The sequence below is a fragment of the Chelonus insularis genome, unplaced genomic scaffold (assembly GCF_013357705.1).
Source record: "Chelonus insularis isolate UGA/USDA-ARS -01 unplaced genomic scaffold, ASM1335770v1 contig_399_pilon, whole genome shotgun sequence".
NCBI lineage: Eukaryota > Metazoa > Arthropoda > Insecta > Hymenoptera > Braconidae > Chelonus > Chelonus insularis.
This window is the reverse complement of record NW_023276554.1, coordinates 364,832-390,865: the sequence shown is the minus strand read 5'-3', so window position 1 is coordinate 390,865 and position 26,034 is coordinate 364,832. Positions and strand designations below refer to the sequence as shown.

Here is a 26,034-nt window from a genome sequence, read left to right as displayed (position 1 = left end):
CACTGCAGTTCGCCATACATGACGTGAAATTGTAAAAAAGGAAATAAAAAACGTAAAAAACCCGTACACAGACCTCTCTGGACTTGGGGCGAAAATCATTAGCGTCATTGATTTTGGCTTGTCGTACCCAAACCCCTTTGGGATTTTTCTGGACTTCCCTCTGGTGCATTTGCAGCAGTGTTAGCTTGTGCTCAGCCTCCGGTCACCCCTCGACCGCCGCCTCTACCACCTCACTGCCCCTCGACGGTTCCGCGAGGTCATCAAACACCGACGTCAGCCAGGCAGGCGGACGCAACGGCCATTTTTTGTCTGACCAGTCAGTGAGTCCCAGGGATCAGTGAATGTATAAGGGGTGGCGGTGAGTGTCGGTAGAATGGGAATTGGGTGCAACGAGAATCATGGAGCAACTGACGGTTGCGGGGGTGGGTGGTTGAAGGGAGGATGCGAGAACAGCAACCATCGATCAGCCTCGAGGCTGGACCGCGCAATGATTTTTACCTCTTTGTCCTTCCCCACTATCCGCTTGCCCCACGGGCCACATTTCTCGTGATATATAGATGCATATTTTCTTTCACACGCACATATACCGGACATATCTCTGTGTCTCTTTCTCATTCGTTCACTCGTACTCTCTACCTCACGCACACTCACACATGCTTATCATGATAACGTACATCCAAGCTGCTCGTCAAAACGCTTACGTGTTCGCTTCACGTATACGTATTTTGCATCTATAACTTTTTCTCCCTTCCCGTTTTTGCTTTTTTCCTCTCGCTTTTTCTCTCTACCATTCTCTTGTTCGTTCGTTGCCTCGACTGCGCTCGCTTTATCGACTCTCCTTCATATTCCCTTTCGCTCAAGCTCCCACACTAAAACTGAGCATAGAATGCGAGAAGAAGAACCTTCTTCTTTCTCTTTTAATGCCGTTGGAAAATCGCTTGGCCACGCCCTCCAGTCACCCACCACCCACCACCCACTGCTTCGTTCACGGCTACGTCCAACGTTCTTCCATATCCCACCCATACTCATTTGCTCCTTCATTTTGTTCTGACATTCGCACGAGAGAGGCTAGTGAGCGTTTAGCATTATCTCGTTTTCGCAAAAATATGCAGAGGCTAATCCGCGAGCTAATTTGCCCACCCCTCTCTATATCCACCCCCCATCATTTCTTTTTTTTTTATGCAATACGTGTCTTTCTCTTGTCTTGTTTCCTCTCATCATTTTTTTCAATCTTTTGATTACTACGAGTCAGATTACTGATTTTCAACTTATACGAGAGAAGAAAAGTTTTTCTGTAAATACTGATTTATTTGCGATCTAAGGCTATTCATCATCTTTGCGTCTATCATAAATATTAGCATATTTCATGCACCGACTCAATTTTCAAATAAGTTTATCATACATGAGAGAATCTCCAATTATAATACTTTCGATAGAAAAAGAAGATTATGTAATTTTCAATAACAGGATTTCGTTTTATTAAATAATTTCAGATGCATAACAAAATGTGATCAGCGATTAATTGTTTGTTTTTATGTTGAAATACATAAATAAAATAGAAAAGATTTTAAAAAAAAGTTGGAAGAGATATTTAAAAAAATTTATCATTTTAATATAAATGAAAATACTAAAGAGCTTTTTTTTTTTAATTTCTATAAATGAAAAATATACATCCGTTTGTTTGAAAAAATACAATTTAGATTATCTCCACTATGTGATATATTCGTCATAATAATATGTCTGATTATATTTTGACTCTCCATTAAAGGATTATAAAAGCATTGATACATTTGAGTAATAAAAATGGGACATTTAAAAAATTTCTTTCTCTAGTTGCATATATTTCAGTTTAAAATTCTCTTTGCCGGATCAGTGATGCATTCACATAGCAACAAATCCCTTCAGACTTCTTCCTCGCCCTCTCGTTCTCTTGCCTCGTTGCGTTTGTTACCTCTCCTCCCTTATACTCATGCACAACTGCATGAATCCCCTCTGCCAATTCAGTCAGATTAACTAAGATCTACTGTTCTTATAATTTTCTAATTTTTACTTTTTTCTTTTCTAAAATTCCTCGAGATTAATAAACTTTTATTGAATATCTCTAAATGTTCAGCTCTACATAATATTAAAATATGAATATAAATATTTTAATTAATTTTAATTCTTAATAGAAAATTATTTTGATAGACTATAAATGAATCAATTCATCTTTTAATTTAAAAAAAAAAAAAGGACAAACCTTTCTTATCGATCAGTAATTTTACAAAAATCTACAAAAGATTTTCAAGCATTCATAATAATTTTACCTTGACCATAAAATAAACCATAGAAAAAAATTATTGGAAAATCCATTAAGCTGCACCTAAACCGCAACACATAGCAGCTCTTGATTCGTTTCAATTGAAAAATGCACTTTAAAAAAAACGAGATTTTAAACTAAATTTTTTTTTAATCCAATAGAAAGAATCTTCAAGAGACTGCAATCAAAAATGACCCAAACATCACTGCATTCATACGAACATTTAACTAAATTTATTAATAAATAAATACATGCAACTTCACTTATCTTTCAATGGAAAATCATTTTTTGGAGCATTTCAGAGAATATGATTTTTAACGTTTGGTATTCACGATAAATCTCAATCACCACCGTTTGTTCATCGAGCGTGAAGATATGTTGAACACGTATCAGTGTTATCATGACCACAAACCCCACCGAATAATCATCACGGAACTTTGCCAGAATTATTACACACGTTCGAGCAATTAGCCATGAAAGACAAGTCTCAACAACAACCACGATGATGAAAAAATTCCCTCAACAATGATAATACTCTTTTCTCTACCATAATCGCCTCTTCAAGCTGGTTATATTAAACATAAATATTTCATGTCATCAGTTAATTGTTCATTATGAGTTATTCAAATTAAACCATATAGCTTTCGTTAAATAACTCAGTATCATTAAAATAATTCTACAGTGCTAAAGTCATTTATATCTTCATCTTAAATTTAGCCATCAATTATTAGTTAATAATATATAATTTAACCGACACAGATATAACTTTTAGGCAAAGTGCTATTTACTATGTCAGTTATTGTGCGTCTACCATTTAGTTATATAAATATCAACTTTTGAAACCTCATTAATTATCGATTATTGACAATGTCATTGGCACAGGTGCAGTCCAAGTGGTGGTAGAAAGATACGAAAAAAAAATAGCAACTCACCGGTATTTTTCGGTAGCCTAAACCATCCATTAGAAATTACTCACCAGTCCGGTAGTCTACTGCAATTATTTCAAAGTGGACGTCGAGAGGAAAATTCACAGTTCCGTTGTTTTCCAAAGAGGATCTCAGAAAGTTTCGGTTGCCAGAAGAGTTTTGAAAGGAAAAAACGCTAAGTACTTGGTAAAATAAAAAGTCTGTTGTAGTGTCAGATTATAGTCAGTCGGTACACGTGCCAACATTTCATTGTTGCAACAGATGTATCATTTAATTGGGTAGTCGTGACTATGTTAAAATATTAATTGTTATTTTTTTAGAATAATTATGTATATATTGAAGAGTGTAACCAATTAAAAGTATAACGAACATTAGTTTCTTGTATTTTGACTTAACGATATGTGCATTAAAAAAAATACTGATAATTATATGCTAATTGGAGTAATGAAATTTTGAAAAAAATTTTTAATGAATTAATTGAATGCATTTTTTTCTCTCATCGTATTTCCAATTATGACTGTACACATCGTATTACCGAAAATTGCAAATGTAATTTCGACACTGTACTCGTAAAGACTCATCGATATCTTTTTCTCTCTGATTCGAGTCCTGCAGGCTCTGCTGTCTCGCCGTTGCAATTACGGAAAATTGCATTCGCTATGAATTACAACGAACGAGACAGAATGAAAAAAAAAAGATGGAAAAGCGGATGGACTGGAGGGCTTAATCCAGTTACTAACTAAAAACCACGGCTGGTCAGCAAGGTTATATCGTCAGGATTTGTAACTCCATTATACAATTCCCACTTTGAAAATTTCAAAGGAATTTAAATTTACATCATCAGTGTGTATGCTAATTATCTTTGCATTATAAAACATAGCCATTTTTCAGAAAATATTATTACTGTTTTAAACAACTGTACATCAAGTTAAACGTGGTATAAAAGAGCAGTCAAGTCCAGAAGTAATCAACAATAGCAAACTTATTTTTAGTCGGATGAAGAACAAATTGCTGCAATTTTTTCATATCTATTTGACTGATGAAGAAAAAGTTATATAATTATATTGTGAAATGTCCAGTGGATGATAAATAAAAAGATGAAATCAACAACCGGATGAACAGTCGTTGATCGCGAGTCGTGAAGGCACTTCAGATCTAATCGTGATTAGAATCGTCATATAGATAAGCTGTCAATGATGTCATAATTATTCTCTCGACAAGTTGTCTGAAGATTTCCTCTATTATTTCCAGACATTTGACAGATAATTCAAACATTCTCGATGGGACTTTTATCAGCAGATTTTGATCCGTAATATAAATTGTACGTTCAAGGGAAAATGTTAAATGACATTTGGGAGGTTGATAAAAAAGCAATTTCGTGGGAAGTAGCATTTTAGCAGGTGATTAGAGGCTGGAGAGGCGACTGCAATGAGTAGAGATGCATCCACAAGAGGTGATTATACCTGTGCCCTAGGGAGGAAAAGAGTGGCCTGGAATTGAGTAACGGGACGTTGAGAAACAGAGCGAAAGAGTTTAGCGGCACGTTGAAATACGGGGTGGGAAATAAATACGTACGAGAGTAACCGGAAGTTCGCTAAAGCTTCGTATAAAAGTTTATGAGTTCTACACGAGATGAAATTGGCTGAGGGGTAGTGTGGTGGTGTAGTAGAAAAAGGAGGAACAGAGTGAGAGAGCAGTTAGAAGGCTGAGCGAAGAAGGGTGGAGGTGGATCATAGGGAGAGTTGGGCAAGCGGCCGAGACTGAAAATACGAGGGCAGCATGGAGGAAGACAGACGTGGACTGAGCTTTGATGTACGAGCTTACGAGAGAAGAGGAGACTGTGAGTGAAAGAGGTAGGGAGTGAGATACAGAGACAGCATTTTTGCTTGGCAAAGGGATAAAATACGATTTTATTTGCCGCCCTGGACGTAGTGAGTCAGAAGAGATTGCAGAGGGGTTTTGAGCGCTCAGTTTACTCCAACGGACCCTATGCACTGCTCTGTCCATGACCAAAAGTTGAAGCTAAGGTCTGGCTTGTTTCGATGGGGTTACAATCGGACTTTCAATCTTCTTTATTTTCTATACTCAAGAGGAAAGGGTGAATGGTGAGAAAGGATTCAAGAATCCTGACTCGTTAATTACACCAAGACCTTGCTTCATTAGTAAGCTTTAAAACATCCCCAATTATTTTTTAACTAAACTACAAATGCACTAAAAAATTAACCTGCTAACTCTTTCAAAAGTTATTTTTTTTCATTAAAAAATCATCATAACAATCATAGTAACGAAATTTAAATATTTTTAAAATGCAATTGTGGTCAACAGAGTTTCCAATTCGCATGCGCTACGTCCTCTCCCTATTTCGCTCTTTTTTCTCGTTTTTTCTTTCTCGCACATAAGCCCCAGAGAAATTTATCTATCAATGCACACGCAAATTCGCAAAGCCCCAGCGTACGCGCACTGCAGCTGTATATACATATACACGAATACACGTACATGAAGAGAAGTGCACACGTGGGAGCATGGAGAGAAGAGAAAAGAGATAGAATATCCGTTAACGCTGACCAAAAGAGTAAAGCAGAAAAAACAGTATCCGCATGAGTACGAGAAAGATAAAAAAAGATAAAGAGATGGAATAGATAGATATATACATATAGGTATATAGTGGAAAGGATAGAGGAGGAAGGATAAAATAATGAAGAGCTCACGGGAGGACCAACGCGAGAGGAAGAGTTGGAAAGAGGGGGTCAGTGCACGACCAAGTACAGAAGGGGTAAAAAAGGAAGATGGATACAGGCAGTCAACATACGTCCAACAAAGATGAGCAGAGACTGACCAAAAAAAAGGATAGGCGCTTCAATTCATTGATCGCCGACGGACCAACTGGCAACGGAAAAGAGTTAAAAAAACAGATAAAATCGTACGACCGTTACGCTGAAAATTTTTATAAAAAACTCAAGAGATGACCATTTATTTTGAAATTGCTTTATCACTGCAGTGAACGAAAATTCTCATATTTTCAATCCAATTGGTGTAAAAAGCAACTCTCTATATGCAACTACTCTCATTTTTGTCAAGAAAATACGAGTTTTAGGGAAAGAAGCAGGTGATGAACATCTAGAGAAGCACCTGGTCCACAGAGTAGACCAGTTCTTCTCTTTTCCATATGCCAGATCAAACCAATCCAAGAATTCATCCTTAAAACTCAACAAACTGACAATCTTTAAGAAATTTAAAAGAACTATTATAGGTTTCACTATGATTCTTCAGATTTACACTTGAACGGTTGAGGGAATGGGTTTCCAGATTTTTGGACATCTGTATTTCGTATACAAGACGGCATAATATTCGTGAAAGTGAGTACTATAGGTGTGAGGACCCTTTAGGGTTTTTCAGTGGTTGAGAAAAGACAGATGCCAAAGGGTTAGTCATTGGATATTATACGAAATGCAAAGGAGTTCAATGGACATCCTTTCGATGCGCGCTCTTTTCACGAAAAATCCTTTAAATATCTTTCAATAAGGGACACGATGCATCTGCCTATATTCAATCATTCACCCGATATAATTCGCAACATTTCTTCCACTATTATGATATAAATCTATGCTTAAGAAACTCTTATAAAAACTATTGTTGCTATTAAATTTAAATAACAGATCAATACTTTCCAATGACAAATAATAAATTCACTCAAATTATTGTTTCCAAACCAATAGATAAATTATGATAATTTCAATTAATTAAAATCATTTATATCATTTATAATAAATTTTAATATTTTCAATAAAATATTGAATACTAATTAATTTACTATCAATCAACAGTTTAGCGTAAAATATTCCTAATAAATTATTTAACATAATTTATCATGTTTAAAGTTTCTCATTTGTTATTTATTATTATTATTATTATTTTGTTTTCAAATGAAATGATCATTAAATTTAGAAAGAATAAAAACTCAAAAGTTATTTTTATCAGAATAACTAAAGCCTAATTCCTTCAAAGGATGCACCTATTCTTATTTTTTTCATAGTGATTATTTTCTTTAAATCTATTATCATGGATATCAGGTTTTTTCTTTCGTATCTAAATGAAATGGCACACGTGACGAAAAATAAAAAACTTGGTTACAAGATACCATTCATGCGTAAAATGAATAATCCCCTAAAACTTTGACAAATCGAGACGAAGCGATTTTAGAAGCGTTGTTTCCACCAGTAGGATATCGTCCTTTTCTTATTCAGTTTTAGTATAAGTAGGGAGCAGATTATACTCAAAACGAGTCGCGTGCCCCAGCAGATGCGTGGCTAAGGGGCATCGGCATGAGGGGAACTTGAAAGAAAGAGAAAGAAAAATAAAGACGGAGAGTTGTTGGAGGGTTCACCTCTGCCATCAGGTAATAATGAGCAAAGTCTATGGGGGCCCCCTTATTCTTTTGGTTGCCGCACGCGAATTTATAAAGAGCTGATTACAAGTCATTCATATGCTACAATCGTTATGTATATATATATATATATATATATATATATATATACAGGACGATTGGAAAAATTTGTTTGCGGAACAATTACTTCTTATGTACACTAAGGAAACAGTGAATTGGAATAAAATTGATTTAGTCTGTATAAATATAGTAATAACTTTTTCCAATTTACATAATAAAATTCACTCGAATTTTCATTAGCATTTTAATTTGAAAACGAATCATTTGCCACCTATCTTTTCACATGAAGATTTATTCTGTTTACTTTATCATCAACATAATTAAACGCAAACTCGAAAATTTTCTTCTCAAAGACTAGATTGGATATTTGAAAAAATTTTTATAAATTTAATCATCATAATTAACGTTAGTTCACTGAATTGTCAATAAATATGACTGATTTTAACTTACAATTAAATTAAAAATTTTAAATCAACTTTAATTATTTATAATAATTTTACCTATTAGAGTTGGTAAAATTAATTTGGCCTGAATCATTGATATTTTCACCTCTAGAAAATTTTCCTCGAATTTCTCTGATGAATTAAATGAAAAAAGGCATCAATAATTTACTTCCACCCAAAATTGCCTTGAGAGTAAACACTAACCCTAGAAGACATAATAAATAGTGTATCTAAACAGATATCACAAATTCTTGGAAGCATCATCTCCAATTTATGAATCTCAAACGATAAATCTTATAGGGTTGTCAATGTCGCGGTTCGATATTGGGGTAGTTTTCTCCCTCTCATCTTCAATATATTCGTCCAAGTCGACAAGGGCTCCAACACCCCTCTCTCATCTGGATCCTACGTCACATATGCAGCTGCCCTGTACGTCATACACAGTTTCTTTGTCTCAGCCCTTAGACCCTTCTCAACTCTTAGGGGCAGCTTCTTTTCTCTCTCGCTCAATCACTCAAGCGGGAGTCACGCGTACTCGGCAGATGTTCCATGACGTGTGCCACGGAGTCGCGAGTCCAAAAAGACCTGTGTCGAGGCTAGAGAACCCGCAATCTACTCTTTACCCCCTTTCGCGTTTGCTTCTTTCAGCCCCCCTCCCTCTATTCATGCGGGGGTATAAGACCCCCTTGGTGGCGTAGTACAAATGTGAGTTGTTATACGATTAAATAGAGGTGAATGCATCAAGCTGTAAGTTTGAGGATCGATCAAGCGAGGATTGACTTCATAGGCTTGATGGTGATTGTTCGTAAACTTACATCAAAGGCTTATAATATATGCGTGCATCAGCTCAAGTAATATCAATGTGTACAATAGACTCTAATTGTGACGAAAGCAGTCAACTCATACTTTTATTGAGATTCTAAAAAAAACTAATGCATATTCTATTTGAAAAAACAATTACTCTTCTTTAACTCAGGCTCTTTATGATTAAAACAGAAAAAATGAAAAAAAAAAATAGAGAAAGATATTTTTTCAGTGATAAAACTTCTCTTGGTGTAAATTATTATAAATATCATTTCTCAGATGATTAAATATCCGGCTTTTTTTTTTCTTCAGTCAGTTTCAGAAAACGCCCACTTTATGATAAGAAGTGATTGTAGCCTCAGACACATCTGGTTAATGAGGCGTTTACGCCTTCTTCGAAAGATGTCAATTTTATCAGTAATAATCAGAATAAATTTTTCGAGAAAATAAGAATATTTTGTTCGTTTAGTAAATAAAAAATGTACCAATCGTGAAGTTAAAAATAGATTGTTCTATTTTTTATTAGAAAGTCAATGAAAATCTTGCTTTTCTCCTAGAGTCGACCGAGTTTCTTCGATTCACTTAAACATACTCAAGGTCTGGGTGCACTTTAGTTGGCGCCTCGTTTAACTCTGACCTAGGAAAGTGGGGAATGGCAATTATCTTGCTACCGTTAAAAATATAAAGGTACCAACTAGTCAACACATTAATAGCAACTTCCTACAACATTTAAAATCTTTTAATATTTTTATTTTCAAATATAAAACAAATTTTAAATGTTTATTAAATAAATAAATAATTTCAAAGTTATTTTGATAATCAACTTGATATATTTTCACTAACTAAATATTCAATATTTTTATTCGTAGATATTTGGTATTATTTTTAATATTAAACTCTTCCAAAACATAAATAATAAATAAAAATATGAAAGGTAATGATGAATACTAGAGAGACACATTAATATTTAAATATATATAAACATAAATTTGACATATATGAAACTTTTTTGTGAGTAAACTATTTGGTATATAGATCCATATGAAAAAAAAAATAAAAACGTACTTCATAATTTAATTTACGGTGAAATGAAAAGAGAAAAGTTTTTCTCTTTTTTTCATATATGTTTTCTATTTAAATAACATATGGCGTTTTTAGTTGCTCATAATATACACTAATGGAAAATTATGAAATTTAACTCATATACATCATATAATATTTTATATGCCTACATTACATATTTCAAAAAATATGTAAATTTTGACAGTAAAATTCTTCTCAATCATTTTGAATATCTATAACTCATTTTTAACATCAACTGTTGAGTGCAAATGTATTTGACTTTCCTCCAAGTTTTTCCTCTTGATTGTGCTGTATCTGCAGTTATCGAACCAGTTGGAGTTCATGAATTAATCTTATTACGTGAGGACTGAGTTTAAGAAAAGTTTTATTAATTGTTTCGATTTTTAAAAATATTTTATTTCTCTATTTTTTTTTAACTTAAAAACTTGTTTAAAAAAATAACTTCAAGTTTCTAGAGCGAAGCAAATTAATTTCTTTAAATTTTAAGAATAAAAGTGAACGTAAAGTAATTTAACTAGTAAAAAAATGAAGATTTTTATGAAATAATAAATTGAATATTTGTATTTAAGAAAACCTGTAAAAAATAGCTGTGCAATGTGTCTGAAGCTGGCAACACTGTTGATCAACATGGGGGTTAATAACAAGACATACGTTTCTTACTAGTACATATCGTCACACCTGACGTCACACACTCGTTAGGGGGGCAGATGGCACCCCCTCTCAAGCGTGACGCTCAAGTAATAAGGGGTACCTGGCGGCGTCTAGCCAAGGGGTCCTCTCTCTTCACTTCATATAGCTTTTACTCTCTTTTTATTCTCTTTTCACTCTCGCACCCTCTCCTTCTTTAGTAGCGCGTGTACAACCCATAAGGCGAGGTAAAATAAAAATAAAACTTCTGCCAATGCTTTAGAACCCTCTGTAGGACATCGCAGCTGCTCAGGTAGCGCACGAGCTACTTCGATAGCAAGACTCTATAGGAGGGGTAGAGTGATAGTGCTCCCCCATATCGAAATTCCATATGATTCTCTTGGATTTTTAGAAAACCTCCCTCGAAAAAAAAATACTCCAAGTTTTTGATTAGTTACAGTAAATTGATCATCATCTCAATTTATTTAAAAAGAAAAATTCCTTCCATTTGTTTGTTGATTTTTTTTTATTGTATTGAAGGTTTTACGTAAAATATAAATGAAGTTGGACTGATGTACTTTTAATTATATGCTAAACATTGAATAGATCCACAAGATTAATCACCAATGATAAAATGCTTGGATAAATACAAATTATCATGCCATATGTAAATATTTAGTTGCGTTTTGCTCTGTTGAATTCAATAAATTATTTGAAAGCGTCTTTAAATTTTTTAGATGACAAAAAAATAACTATTTAATTAACTATTTTACTTATCTAAATTTTATCTTTATTATTACAAGAACTTCATTTAAAAAAAAAAAGAAACCTAATTTTTTGTAAGTTATTTGTCCAAGCAACGAATGTCTTTTTAAACGTCTATTTTTTCTAATTTAATTTTTTTCTACTATTTATTCAGGAAGTGGAGATTCCTTTGTAGTCTAATATTATTTTAAGTACGATTATTATCTACTTAATAGAGTTTTCACGTAAGAAAAAAAATTAATACGATGAAAGGAAAATATTTATACGTTATTTCTTTGAATTAAATATCCAAATTGATGAAAATAACTATTCTGAAGAATTTAATAGAAAAAAAATCTATCAATTTGTCTTCCAGTTTAATTTATCATACCATCTGGAGTCAATTTGAAGAAATCTATTGTAAAATTGCCATAAAATAGAGACTTATAACATTAAAAGGTCAACCTAGTAAGATAAAATACGTTATTTATCTACTAATAATTTATCTCTGACTCGAATAGAAATTCTTAAAAGACGACCCCCAATAGTGTAAACACCTTTTAGGCCCTGAAACGACAACGGATCTCGTGTACGTTGATCTCGAGAATAAAGGTATCCAGTGGTCTAGTGTCCATTTAAAAATTCTGCATTCTACTACAATGCAAAAGTGACAACTTACTTTGTTGCTCTTTTTAATCTTCCAAAATTCTATAGGTCAGTAAGATAACAAGGTAATTGTGGTGTTATAGCTTTTCACGCCTTATTGAAAATAATACTCTAACAATTTGTCGTCTCCATTGTAGCAAAAGCCAAATTAATACTCAGCATGGTATTTCCGGTAGCTTTCAGCCAAGGACTATGATTGAAGTGAGAGGCGCGTGGGCGGTTTGTATAGTAAATACAATGTACGACCGTACCCTGTATTGTAGAGAACAGTCATTTCTTATTCAAAACTCAACAACGAGAATCGTATTGGTCTATTTTCTAATGCAATCAACCGTACATATATTCTCTCTATATACTTGAACTATACATCTGGTTATTTCAAACTAAGAACATCGTTATCCTAAACTCTTTGGAGAACATGAAATATAATAATCAAAGCTATACTTTTTCAATCGATTTCATTCTCAAGTATTAAAAGGAAATGAAAGAGAAGCATCTTTTGCACAATCAACATATCGTGTATACAAGTATTCACTGTTTTTATTTTTTTCTTCTTTCAAGTAGAGAAAAGTATGACCGAGATTCTAATAAAGAATAATTCAGTACATATACATACACTCATATATATTGTATTTTGTTGTATAAAACTGAGAATGAAAAGAACTGAAGATTTCTTTTAGCATGCGTGGGTGCTCGAGTGTCTCAAAGGAAAGGAAAAAATACCGATAAAAAAAAAACCTCGAAGATTTGTGGTCGTGAATCGGCACGAGCCACAACTGTTGTGTATTTTATAAAAATAAAGAAGAGAAATTTTAATTTTTTCCTTCATCTTTTTTTCATTCTTACTGTTATATTTTCCGTTACATTATTCTTTACGACTCATGGCATATTGCAGGATCAAAACACTTTTTCGATATCCGGTCTAATTTTTCATGGGTTTTGATTCATTTGTCCTTTTCCTGTCTAACGGGAGATTAGAGAAATAACAAACGATTCTCTGGACCTCTTCAGACCATTTTAGACACGAAGGATAAAAATCCACAATGACTTGGTAACATATGTTCAGCGATCAAGAGTTTCTCTATTCGCTGGCACGCATCAGCTCGCGTCATTATCGACAGCCTCCAAGACCCAGATATTGATGAGAGAGACAAAAGAAAGAAAGGAAGAAAAAGATGGTGAAGAAAATTTTTTCTTAATCGTCTGATTTAGTTAAAACTCATCCACGTGGCGATATTACTTACATGATTCATAACGTACCGCGGCGCCTGTTTTACTTGGAACTTTAGGGTAGGTCGAACCATCTGGCGTTTTCTTATTTGGCCCTTTAAACGCGCTTCAGACATGCACCTTGAGACCTGTTTAGGCCAAAGACCCTTGGTGTATTATATCTCCTTTGCCTCTGTTCCTTCACCTCTCTGGCCCTCGGTTTCTTTGGCCCTTTAAAAAGATCGACCCTGACGCGAACAAACCAAGACACCCCTCGATGCGTTCCGGTGTGATTTTATTACCTACCAGTCACTATTTGTCGCCTTTACACCCTAATAATCATGAGGAACTAATTATGTTTACAATTATTTTTCATTCCTGTTTTCTAAAAATTTATCTTCCTTTTACTGAGGAAAAAATTGAACTCTAACTTAAATCATTTCATATTTTATCTGATCATTTCTTCCAACAATCCAATGACTAATTTTTTTTTTTAATATATTTTTATCAAGTTTGCTGTTATTGATTAATTAAATGATTATTTAAGTAAATTATTGGAATGATTAATTCGAAAAAAATGTGTTGAAATAATTTTTAATCACGAGAACATGTCTACCCAGAAAACGAAACATTTTTTCCTCAGTGTAAGAAGTACAAAATAATGATGCGGATCGATTGTAGTGCATCGCAAAGTATTTCAGACTGCATCTAAAAGAATATACGAATTACGCCGCGGGCAGTTTTTTTTCTTTGTCATGTACACTACACGAATCAAGACTGTGTAGTAGTATCTAGATTGAGCGAAAAAAAGACAAGGAGAAATTGCGGGCGATTGTGACTCCGCAGGGGCTCAGTGACAGTGCGACTTTTATTAGGGAAGGAATCAGCAAGCATGATTATGTACCTTAGAGCACATCTCCACCTCCGTCGTACCTTCTCTTTTTCTCGCTCCTGTTTTACCCCTTTCCCCAATCGACAGCCCTCTGGCGAATACCATCTCTTTTCCCTTCTACACTTCTGCAGGCGCTGCATTGTCAACCACCATGCGCGCGTGCACACAGTGGCGTAGAAACTATCCCTTCTCCAAAATAAATTCACTATTTTTTTAATAAAATTCATTCCTTTCAATTATTTATCACTTATAAATACTTACGATTGATTCGATGGAGGTGATGTGAAAGATGCTGTCGTCTGAAAATGAAAATTTCATCAATTAGATTTTTTATGAAATTTATTATTAAAACTATCATTAATATTAGAGATAAATGAATTAAAATATTTGTAAATAAATAATGTAATTGAGAATTATTATAAATATTGTTTTTTATTTTTCTATTTTTGAGATTGACTCAGTGTGTGTCACTATAATGTCCCCTAAAGCAATATTATTGTGACAATGAAACTCCCTATGGATCTTCTACGCGTCAGGCAACGACGAAAACGATGGAGCAGGAGAAGACAGCCCTATGTAAATGCATGTCACTGATATTTTACCTCCGGAGAAAGCTATGCTCACTTTCATTTTTCCCTTTTACTTTTTAGTTTCAATAACGCAATTATATGCAAATGTAATGCTTTTATAATCAATGCTAATTTTTAAAATTAAATATTTTAAATTATATATCGATGATAGAATTAAATAAATCTATTCACCAAGAAATCAATCATTTTTCTTCTCACTTAAAATTATAAGTTTCTCTTGAGAGTATTGTTGTTTGTTTTTTCCATGATGTAGTAACTTGAAGATCGAAGTCGATCGAAGAATTAAGCATCTCATGTAGTGCATTGTAGACTACTTTACAATCACCCTTGAGGTCGTATAGTATGCTTATAAAGTGAGAGAAAAGCGACGCCATAGTGTCTCAGGCAGTTTCGAGTAGCAAGACTTAACAAATAGGTAAAGTTTTGTACCGACTACGACATCCTCCTCTTTGTCCCTAAGTTTGTGATGTATTAGCTATTCTCCTTTTAGCTAAACCTCTCCCTCAAGTACTCCGTTCCTCTTGTTTTCTCTATATCTTGCACTACATTTTGCCAAACAACTGTATACATTTAATCCGGAAATGTATTATATAACTACTATAAAAAGATTTGATTCAAATACTAAAGTTACCAAATTTACAATCCATCGATACGAACAATAAAATAAAGTCCAAATTATTTAGTTTATTCAATTTTATATTACGTTTGCATATCTTCTTATTCCCTGTTTCATAGCAAGCAGACTGAAGAGAGAAATAGAGACGACAATAAATAAACAGCGAGAGTTATTTCTCTGTCGTATGTATCATTGGATTAATAAACTGCCCTCGTGTATATACTTTATACCCAGGTCCAGGTTATGACGACGAATGCACGGGTCGCGGGGAAAAGCACAGCTCAAAGTAAAATCAATACTCGATACTATCCCGGAATTGCGCTTATACCAGTCTATTTTTTATGATCTTATACTTTTAATATCTTCGATTTTTTAACTATTTTTTATATGTGTTAGCATTACAACCAGCTAGTAATTATAAAACCCAGTAAACGGAATCGAAATTTAGTAAAAAAAATAAATAAAAGCTCATTAAAAAATAACAATTATATTTTTTTTTATACAATAATTATTGACAGGTTGATCGATAAACTAAATGGCTTAAGAACTAAACGAGCATTTATAATTATAAATATGAAAATAAAACATTTCTTGATTTTTTTTAATGATAAATTTAAAAGAAATCGTGACTTTTTGAGTTGAGAAAGGAATTAATATAAGAAGGAAGTTTGTTTTTTATAAAGCCGATGTAGGTTGATGATGGTCTTGTAGAATAATAAATATACTCTTATGTTAAGACCAACACCTCATATGTACTCAGGATCGACAGATGGCTCTTTATAAACAAAGAAACTACGACGATGCATTGCGCAACTTAATAAAATCAAACTCGAACTGATCTTCCTGAGCTTCAAGAGGGTGGCTTCTTTGCCATACGCCCCCCGAATGAACATATAGGGGACTATGAAGATGGGGTTGCAAATTGAGTTGACTGAAAAAAATCTTTCGACTTGGTTATATTGAAAGATTGATATTTCAAATATTAAAGGGTAAAAATAATGATTATAAATGTAATGCATAAAACCTCAAGGCTGTAAAAAAGTAACATGGAACTAACTAATTTATTTTTTTCGAATTTTTATTCAGCTATTTTATTACGTGAGTGTAATGTTGAAAGTTTATTTTGAAAATTCTCATCAAGCTGATCGACTCGTTGATTGAAGATATAAGAGAATATTAAGTTACGATCTTATTCGAGCATGAATAAGACACGATAATCGAACAACGATGTGAGTGAATCGTCGAGGGTGAGTCGTCGTTCTTTTTCAAGAAATACAATAGCCACGTGTCGGGATCTAATCATCAAGCGTCTCAATATATATAGAATACATTTCTTTTTTCGTTTCCCAACAAACTTTACGAGGGTCACGTACCCGCAAGAAATTAATTTGAGTATAAAAGACGAATAAAGTTGAATAAAACATACATATAGACTTTTTCATCAACAAGACGAATTAATCAACGTGAGTGGTGGAAAATGATGTTTAGTTTTATTTTAATTATTATTTTTTATTTCTTGATATGAGAAAAAATATCTCTGATCAATATTTGCATTTTTATCGTACACATATTGACATCCAATCTTGTCAATTGAATCTCTCTCTCTCTCTCTCTCTCTCTCTCTCTCTTGATGGAACGTTCATAAGCATCCTTAAACTAATTCGATTTATTTATAGACATCTCCTACTAACAGTCCGATTTGACGTCTTCGTCTGTCTCGAGTTGTGTGCCACTTAACAGCTCATTAAATGCTCGATGCTGCTACGCTTTATCAAACGACCGTATGTTAGCACATGTTGAAGTCTACCGTTGTAGATCTATTTATTTATGTCATAGATAATTAATTAATTAATTAATTTTATTATAAGCATATGCAAGTAGAGACTTAGATAAAAGTCTAAAACATGACAAGTATTAATTATTTATTAATTTCTTTGTTTCAAAAAAGAACAATGATGATTTGATCTTGTTGAAGTTAGTTATTTTTAACCATTGTTAATTAATTAAATCATCAAATTTTTACTCTTCAATATTCTCGGATTTAATTTTTAATTAAAGAAATGGAACAAATTTTTTTAAATTAATCTTTATAAGTTCATTTTATCATGCTCTATCCACATATTTTTGTGAATATTGAGACAATATGATTCAATAAGAGCTTTTTAAATTTCATTTAAGACATTTTTTATGAGACATGCTCGAATAATGATGTTATCTTGACAGATTTATTACCTTAATTCTCTATTATTATTTTGGAGTCTCTTTTTCTTACGAATTTGATAAATCATCTCACAACTTTAATGCAAGAATTTCAATCACTTCATCTAGTGGCAGAAATTTTTCCATTTATGCTAAAAAGCCTAAATAAATTCGCAAAAATACTGGATTTAAAATTTCTGGCAGTTCTCGGTAATTTTTGAATGCCTATAATTGCATCAAGCTATCCTCTTCAATCTTTTGCACCATTTTCCAATGCTTATTAACTAAAACATTCTGTTTTAAAGTATTAAAAAAAATTTAATTAGCTTTTTTATCACTTAATGAGATAAGAAATGAATTTATTTTTATTTATCAACCACTTTTAACTTCTAACAGCTGTTAAGTTGAAAGGCAATACTTTCGAACGGAGCTGTTATTTGCGGAAATAGCAGCTAAGAAGCACGCAACAAGTGGCTTCTTAGCTTGGACAATCTTAGAGAAGGAGGAGGATTCAACAAGTTGTCTTACGGACGATTAAGCATCCGGAAGGCTTTCTTGAAAGACAATATACCACAGCTCGATTTGAATCACTGCCACCAATATTGAGATAACCATTTCGTTATATATGGCATGAAATGATTTTATATCTTTATCAAACTATTTAATTTTCGTGATCAAATGATTTTTATTTATATCAAACAGTAGTTATAATAAACTATACAGTTGTTAATATGATGAAAGTAATCATTAGTACTCATTCTAGCTCATTGATTTCACATAAAATGTCAATAAATATCTCTTGACTAGCGATTGTACTGTTCACTATATTTATTCGATAAAATTTTTATAAAAATAGCATTCATCAATGTTTTATTAGAAATTTTACAATTTAACATTTACTTTGTTAGATTTCAATACACACTGTCTCTGTTCTCTTGTCAAACTTTTTGTTAATTTGCTAGTTTGAATAGCCAGTTTTTTTTTTCTAACAACATAAAAGGTTAATTCTAATGAATTTTTAAAACAAAAATTTGAATAAAAATTTTATTATAAATTTTTTTTATTAATTGGTTTATACTGATTAAGTACAAAAAAAGTATTTGGAACGTCAAGTAGCTAAAAAAAAAAGGTCGGAATTTATGTAAGTAGTGTTATTATAAAATTCAGTCTTCAGTGTGTTTAAGTGAAACCATATTTTATATTTCGAGTAATGACTTAATGAGATTATTGAAATAAATGTTTTTTAAGTTGCGAAATAAACTACATCACACAGCGTGTTATGAATTTTGAACTGAAGGGGAAGAGTTTTTATGGTATAAAAAAAGGCGAGTTGTAGAGTTTTGAAGGGTTGTGATTAGAACAGCTTGCGTGCTTCGTCTCATTTTCGCACAACAACAAGAGAAAAAAAGTAAAACAAGTGTTATTCTTGGACGGGACTCGATTCTAGATTCAACAAGTTGATTCTTAATACTTCAAGAGGGTGAAGTCAGATCCATTTCTCGTAAGAAAATATCATCCTGTATCTGGACTTGACTTTCAGCGTATTTCTTAGCTCAACAGGTCGTTTCCTTTCTCTTTTCTTGTTCCCTCTATAGCCTGTGGCTTGGAAAATCTTAGGGGAAATCTTTAGTTGGGGGGTGAGAAGCCAGAAAACTCAACCCCGTTTACACTTTCGTCTTTTCTCTCTTCAACTTTAGTCATAGTTTAGCAATGGGTTGAGGAAAAGGGAAATTTCTTCAGAGGGTTCGAACACTGTCTTGTGATCTACTGTGATGAACGACAAAATGCCAACAAACCTCATCCCCATTCTTAGAAGAAGAAGACTGCGAAGAGGAATCAAGGTAGAGTGTTTTCCTTAGCTAAAGACACAATCTCAAGAGAGTGCGACACAAGATGCTTTAAGGGTGAAAATCCAGAAAGCTTCAAGATCTTCCGGATAAGAAGATGAGAAAGACGGAAACGATTAACAGGGGTAGCGAAGGGCTCTTTTATCAAGTATCGTTTTTTATCTTATCATATTTTCATCTTTTTCTTTCCACGGAAATTAGCTTCCTAAATAAATTGCCTCTGAAAAAGGAGTTTAAATACTTCCGGGCATTGTAATTATTTTTTTCCAAGTCCTTTCAAAACTTCACCAAGTGAACCATTGATGATTTCAATAAAAACTCCAATTATGTCAGTATATTTTTAATTCATTCAATCTTTTTTAAAATTAATCAGTCTCTAAGTAAATAATACTTGGATAACTGTTGCGTCAACATGTAGGTATTTAAAAAAGATTGCATGTGTTTCCGGTTGGAATGATAGTCAATTATGTGATGGCTGCATGATGTATGCTATACCTTTTGGGTCAGTCGAGGACAAAAGCTTGCTCTTTCTTCTCTCCAGTAGATATTCATAATATGCAGAGTACCTTCTCTTCGCTCGAGTGCTTGACCACAATATGCTTTTTCCAATGTAAAGAACAAAACCAAGTGCATGAGGCGATCTTTATTTGACCGTAAACATCGCGGATGGAATCGATAGGTGGCAACTGGGTTTTCGGGTTATTATTCCGGTATGGTTCAAGAGAAGAAAAAAAAGAGCAACAGAGAGACCACACAAGGCAGATGATCTGCTTTTCTTTTGGTAGATCTCATCGGCGGGCGTAGGCGAGATAGAGTCACTGCAGGAGGTGGAGCCGGAGAGAGACTCAATCTCTCGTGGGAGTAACTCGAGATCTCGATCGCGATGCTCCTTTAACCACATGGACAGCTGGTCTTTCGTTGTTTCGTCTCGATTGTCTATCTGTTTTTAAAACAGATGTCGGTTTCAAGACACCCGAGACAATAACGACAAGATAATGGATTTAATTTCAACAAGCCAACTCACCAGCACAATACAATAAATATTACAGACTCTTTTATAAAGTATGGTCTTTCAATAATCTTGAGATTTCGGGAAATAATGCGCAAAATAATTCAGATAGACAAGTATTGTGCTCCATTTATTAAAAACAGTGAATTTATCATTTTTAATGTGAATAGCAGGGTATGGAGAAAAAACTTTGGGATCCGGGAAAAATTACTAAAAATTTATCAAAAATGTAGTGTAGTTTACGATTATTTGTGAATTCATAAAACTCATGAAAACTCACAAAATGTAATAGATAACAATAATTAATAATTTAAATTAGAGGAAATATTCATTGTATAACAGGAAATATTACAATATTTTAAAAACAAGTTAGCATTGTAATGCATATGACATTTTTTTTATATTCGTTGCAGGATATTCGAGTTCAAACTTTTAATTAATAATATACAGTTGATTATTGGATTAATTAAAAATATATAAATATTTGGAGTAGGATATTATTTGAAAACCCATAACTGACATTGCAATAAGCAACAAATGAAATCATTAATAAAGAAAACAAGGATATATTATCATTATGAGAAAAAAGTATTTTTGACTTTTCATTATTTAATTTTTGATTTCAAAGTTACTTTTTCTTAAGTAATAACTGACTAACAATTTTATTTTCGATTTGTACAATAAATTTTGGGAATTTTTTAATAAATGAATTTATAACAGAAAAAAAAAATTTAATTTACAAAGTATTGTCGAAAATTTTGTTTTTGCACAGCTTTTATTTAATTTACTCGACCTTTTTATTGAAATTTTTTCATTGTATCAATAAATTTGTATTTCATGTAACAGTGCCAATCACGAATTTCCAATTAAATATAGTTTCATGATATTTTTCGAAGCCCAGGTGTTGTACGGCATCGAAAGATCGTCATGCAGTTCTACTTTCGTCGTTTACCAGAAGGCAAAAGGGGGAGAAAAAGTGCTATAGCTGTTTTCTAGGAGATGGTTTTTACCACCCTAAAGTAAAACCAGCCAGAATGTCTATGTTATTACCACAAGGGTGAGTCCATCTGCCCCTTCCCTCTACCTGCATACACACGTCGCGTATCTATACACCTGGATGCATCTATGACATCTCATTACTTTGCACACGACACTCATTTCATCCAAAAGAATACTTGATTCATCCAATTGATGCAAATTGACAGATTATCATAAGCTGTCTACATTTTTTTTATTGTTACCTCAAAAGATAAATGGCTACATTTAACTACTTCCTCTAACTTCAACCCTTAGATTATTATCTAGTCTATCATTAAAACTTGATTTCCACATCAACAATTAGGGTTGAAATTTATTTTTCTTGAATTGAATGAATATATTAGGAATATCCAAAGGTAATTTTAGAAAATATTTTAATAAAATGATATAGAAGAAAGTAGGATTATGAATCACTTTTTATTTCTACTAAATCATATTTTATTCCATTAAATCATTACCAATCATCACTTTTCGAATTTTCTGTTCATTACCAAGAAGTTATTTTTTAATATGTTTAAGGGTTAGCTGATGAAAGATGTTACATGCTCGCTAAATAAACGAATGGACCACATTACCGACTGGACCATAATTTTTGCCTCCTTTCTAGCAAATAAAAAAATAGAATTGTGAGATGGATATTTAATTACATTGGCGAAACAATTTTTAAGTAGCTGTCGAAAAAATGATTTTTATGAAAATGAATTTTTTTCGTTTTTAGTACATACATTAAGAAAATATTTACAAAAAAATGTAAAAAAAAATATAGCATCTATATTTCGATATATATGTATATATTGTACGAATATGTGTAGAGATACGTAAAGGGATGAAAACAGGATAGTAAAAAAATCAATCGAGCCTCGCGGACACGCAGCAAAATATCCAGTGCTGCCTCTAAACTTGGCGCTCTCGTAAATCAATCGTGATTCCGATGTTCGTAGGTTTCGTTAATTATTTTTATTCACAATCCGACGTGGATAGGAATGGACGTGAGCGTAGGCGTGTCCTCACTCTCAAATTCTCTCTCTTCACTCTCTCCCATGCTATATCTGTTTTGTACATGTGCATTTTCAAATGGCAAGCCGCGACGGCTCGTCAAATTTGCACATTTATCCGTTTACCATCCACAATCGTATCTAAAACTCACGTTCTTCGATATTTGCTATTGCATTTATCTATATATGCGCATGTGAAAACGTGGATTCTCGTGAGTATTCATCCCTTATTCATGACCTTCCGAGTAGGACCACTGCACGGACACTGTGTTTAAAATTTAAAAAGGTTTTTAGCGACTCATGTGTATGTCGTATTAACGTAATATGCATTAACTTTCCTTGTGAAGAAAAAAAACCACTCGAACTTACTGACCAATGGCGAAACGCATATTTAATATTCGAAAAATTCTAATAAAAGAAATCATTTCTATTGTTAACTTTCATGCAAAATATTTGAGAAAAAATAATAATGAGTAATAAAAATTGGAAAAATTAATCCTCATATGACTCCATTTTCATTGAATATTTTATAAAAGAATATAAATTGCTAGAGGTCAAATGATGTTGATGGAAAATATTTTTTGTTTTTACATAAAAAAAAAGAAGAAATAAAACTAATTCTCCAATTCATTTCATTTTTATAACTGTCCAATCCAAAATGAATTTTTTTTTGCTATAGAATAAAATAATTTTGTTGATAAATTGAAACGAAGTTCTTAAATATTTACTAAAAAGTATCTCGAAAAAAGCAGAGAAATTAATCACCATCGATTAATGTCGAGTCGTTTAATTACAAACACAACTTGATAGTTAAATTGATTTCGAAATAGTTGACTATTATTGGGGAGAGTTGGCGTGAAAATTAATTCTCAGGGAGTAGATGTTGGTCTAAGATTTTCCTGATTGTAAAGTAGGAAACAATTAGTGGTCAGAAATCGAGTAATTCAAGCAAGAAATAAATTACGAAGCAAGTACCTTTCTCTAGACTGATACAACTATGTCTACCCTCTTTCATACATACATACCCTCATCCCCTCAATTAGCAATCTCGTATCCCTCAGCCATTTGAAAACTATTTCAAAGCATATCGAGCGACTTTGCTTCCTCCCCTCGATTTGCTTGCGATTAAAATTACCTTGAGTTTGAGTCGTTTGGTATATTAATCCAAAGAAAGCAATCGACTGATTATTAAAAAGAAATCAAGCAAAAGGGAAGCAACTTGAATACTGTTGGTCGTACACACAATGATTACATGGATAAAAACCAACTACGCTATATCATCTCTGGTTGTTGGTAATATTAGTACACAAGAAAGTGCAAAATTCGTGTATGCGAGTACAATTTGAATTGGTTCTTTCTAGTGAAAGACTACAGCATACAGAAAACGATGCACACATTGTACTTCTGGAGAAACGAGCCATGAACAAGAGGGTGGAAAAACGAAAAGAGGCTGGAAGGCTCTCGAAAATTTTTGCGGATACCTTCCCTCATGAGTCGCTATTCTAAAGTACATCCTGCATATGTGCCTACATCTACATGATACTTGGACGTTGGCCGAGCGTTACAGGATGATACTAAAACCAAAAGTGGAGTCTCTCTTGCATATCCTTTCAAAGCGATGTTACTATGTGCCCTTTTACGGTCACTCATATCACATACAAACCTTGTGCATCATAAAAAAATTCAATAACACATTTTATTTCTTATTATTGATGCTCACTTTTTTTTTATATTGTCATTCTATATATAAATATCGTTGAACATGGTAATAAACGTCAATTAAAAATATCTAAATATTATTATCCAATTATTTTAATATTTTTCAATTTATATTTCTGTATAAGGTGAACCATGCTTTGTATCAATTTCATGTTTTTCTGTTAAAATAGTTCATATTTTTAAACTTTTCTTTACATTTTTAACAAACAAAAAATTACGGACCATGTTTATCTTTATTGAACACAATGGATAATTAAGATGACAAATAATTTCAAAATTCCTATTTTTGATTTTTCTATGTAAATTTTATATTTTCAACTGAAAATACCTGCCATCTGTAATCTCTCTCAGGTGATGCTGTATTAAAATACTCAGATTAAAATTAGTTCCGTATTTTTATATTTTGTCACAATCTAACATCTGTCTAGCCAACTGTCTGAATGTTTGTTTATATTTGAAAAATCATTTAATCCATTGTTGATTCAATTTTTTTAACCTTTAAATTTTATTTTTCTTAGAGAATATGGGTTATTGACCTCAACGTCGAATCATACAAGGAATTTAATACTCTAGAGTTGGGGGATTATTAAAAAATAATTCCAATTTTCCTAAATTCAATACTGACATTAAAAGCAAATTTTCTGATAAAAATTCAAAAAATATCTTTTAGTAAAGGAATTTGAGGATAATAAAATATTTAAATACCACAAGATTGATCGTAATTTCAAGGTAAATTTAATTAAAAATTTTTTCCAGCATCCTCGATCAAAATAACTGGACATCTGGAACGAAATCTCTACATTATCGAGTGAAGCATAAAATATAATTCCGTTAGAATTTTTCTACGACGGCCATCATCATGTTATCTAACTTCTATACACAATATACTACGCATTGAACGTTATGGATGCTATTAAGGCGAACGAGCACGTCCCTTATTTACTCTCTGTACTCTGTTGGCCAATGCATCATTGCGTCGCGACGCTTTTCAAAGTGACCACTCTAGTGTCTTGCTCTTCTCATGACTCTTTCTCTCTCACTCTTTCGAATGTGCTATTCTCTTCTTCAGACTATCCGCTTCCGTGCACTGGCTTCAATAATGAAGTCTCTCGGTTGCACAAGACGCGCTTGGCACAATCAGGACCACATAGAACGCATTCCTCTCTATATCTTCCATATTACTCTTCTCTCTTCTTCTCTCTCGGCAATCGTAATTCTACGATACATACAAACTTACACGCATCAATGTACCATTGAGTTTCTCAATGTGTATGGCCCCTTGCTACAAGTTCGGAACGTTATACATACATTTACACACTGGTCTGTCCCCCTAGCTCCGTTCAGAAGTCAAGGGAGCTTTCAAAAGCTTGACGTCGACATGGAGAAGAAAGACGGAACGGGAGCGGAGACGGACTGCAATAATTATCGACTGAGAATGCGCTGAGGGAGTAGTAGATCGGAACGAGAGGGAAGAAAAAGTGTAGAAGAGGGAAACGGAGAGGAAAGGAGCGAGACACCGGAGCAGGCGCGAGGTAGTTGCAGGGGAGAGTGCGCAACTAGGGATGATGAAAAGTTTGACCGGACGCAGCGGGCACAATGCATCGCGGACCGTCCTACCGCCCCCGACCAACCACCCTATAATCCACCCGCATTGTACCACCAATCAATATTGTTTTATATACCGTAAGTTATGAGACGAGGCTGGTCACGACCGCTTGACAACTCTTTATTTCATTCTTCATTTATATATCTCTCCCTCTTTCTTCTCCTTCACCCTCTTTCTTAACCTTTCTCTCTATTAAATCAACTCTAATCGTTTTTACTTTATGTAAACATCCTGCTTTATGATGATATTTTTATATTTATCCAATTCTCGCGTTTCTC

The 26,034-nt window shown here is 33.2% G+C and overlaps 1 long non-coding RNA gene across 2 annotated transcripts in view; it reads right to left on the bottom strand.

Moving 5' to 3' along the window:
• Positions 1-26,034, bottom strand: part of LOC118068101 (uncharacterized) — a 59,507-nt gene that overhangs the window by 20,157 nt on the left and 13,316 nt on the right. For both annotated transcript variants that reach the window (XR_004690468.1, XR_004690469.1), the window contains exon 3: positions 14,399-14,436. This is a non-coding gene — a long non-coding RNA (uncharacterized lncRNA). The remainder of the gene's footprint in view (positions 1-14,398; positions 14,437-26,034) is intronic.